The sequence below is a fragment of the Bos taurus genome, chromosome 4, assembly GCF_002263795.3.
Source record: "Bos taurus isolate L1 Dominette 01449 registration number 42190680 breed Hereford chromosome 4, ARS-UCD2.0, whole genome shotgun sequence".
NCBI lineage: Eukaryota > Metazoa > Chordata > Mammalia > Artiodactyla > Bovidae > Bos > Bos taurus.
The window spans coordinates 76,652,838-76,654,555 of record NC_037331.1 but is presented as its reverse complement, the minus strand read 5'-3'; the positions used below and the strand labels follow the sequence as shown (position 1 = coordinate 76,654,555).

Below are 1,718 nucleotides of genomic sequence, written 5' to 3'. Positions count from 1 at the left end.
AAACTGTCACAGCGTTGTTAATCAGCTATATCCCGGTACAAAATAAGTTTTAAAAACATACAATCGGCAACAACAGAAAACCAAGGAGGCCAGGCATCTCTTTGTGTGCTTGTTGGCTCTAGGTGTTTTCTTGTTGGTGAAATGCCTGTTTGTGGTTTTTGTCTACATTTCCATTGGGCTAGGAGTTCTGTATACATTTTTAACACAATTATTTGTGCTCCTGCCCTGATCACCTCCCACTGCCACCCCTTTGGGGTCCCAGTGGCCCGTCACACCTTGTCCTTGAGTGTTGAGGGACTCTGAGCTCTCACTGCTTTCCAATGGGTCATGTCCTCACCATAGCCCTTGACCTTCTGCCTGTGTTGGATTCTCTCACTCGCTGGATAGAGCTGCCTGTCCTGTCTCCATCTCAGACTCTGTGTGGCTGAGACCAACCCCTGTTTTTCTCTAGCCCTGGTCCTGGCTGTCCCCACTGTTGGAGCCTCTGCCTCACCATCTGCTCCCAAGCCATCAGCTGTAGCTGAATCTACCCCAAAATGGAACCTGACACCAAGAGGCAGAGCCATGGATCAGAGCCTTGAATGTGCTTTTATTTCCAAAGTCTGGCTTCTCCGGTCTTCAGAGTAAAAAGGGATAAGCTCCAGGTCCAGGGACGGGGTTATACTTTCTCTCTCTCTTCTCAAACAGTATTTTCCTGCCTGCCTAGTGGGTTTAGCAAATGAGACATCCCCCTTCTTATCCTTCTACTGAGTTGTTTCTTTGTTGAACACAAGCTTTAGTTCAGAAGATAGAAATATTTTTAAAGTGTCATCTATTAAAACTTTCCTAAAGTGCTCGCTTCGGCAGCACATATACTAAAATTGGAATGATACAGAGAAGATTAGCATGGCCCCTGCGCAAGGATGACATGCAGATTCGTGAAGCGTTCCAAAAAAAAAAACTTTCCTAAAACATTAAAGGAAGTTTAAAGTGAAAAAAAATTATACATAATCTTTCCTTTTCATTTTTCTTGTTCCCTTCTAGTTTCTATCAACATGCATATCTATTTTTATGTTGTAATTAGAGCATGTAGTTATATATAGTATATTGAATATGAATAGTTTCCCCCCACACTTTACATGGCATATTTTTATTGTCGCCATATTTTTATTGTTATCTTATGTGTGGGTATTCTCATCACTCAGTCATGTCCAACTCTTTGTGACCCCGTGGACTGTGGCCCGCCAGGCTCCTCTGTCCATGGATTTTCCAGGCAAGAATACTGGAGTGGGTTGCCATTTCTTCCTCCAGAGGATCTTCCAGACCCAGGGATCGAACCCTCATCTCCTGCATTGTGGGTGGATTCTTTACCCACTGAGCCATCAGGGAAGCCCATTTAATGATCGCCAATTTAAATGAGCTGGAAGCATTAAGTGTCTTGTGGCTGGGAATCTAGGTTGTTTCCAGTTTTGTGTTTGTTATAAGCAATGTTCCTGTGCCCAGTTATTTTTACTTGGGAAATCTGCAGGGCTGGCCCACTGGGTCAGAGGTAGCGCTTGGACATCTGCGTTTCCACCTCTGTGGCTCACAGTGATTTATTTTCTTTTGTTTTAATTTGTAGGGGTTTGGGAGGGGGCTGTGCTTGGTCTTCACTGCTTTGCACAAGCCTTAACTAATTGTGGCTTGCGGGCTTAGAGTGCAAGTGTTTCAGTAATTTTGGCACATGAACCTAGTTGCTC

At 44.1% G+C, this 1,718-nt stretch overlaps 1 non-coding gene across 1 annotated transcript; it reads left to right on the top strand.

Moving 5' to 3' along the window:
• The first annotated feature begins 830 nt into the window (after positions 1-830).
• Positions 831-937, top strand: LOC112446527 (U6 spliceosomal RNA). The gene has a single exon (XR_003034532.1). It is a non-coding gene; the product is annotated as a U6 spliceosomal RNA (small nuclear RNA).
• Positions 938-1,718: the final 781 nt, after the last annotated feature.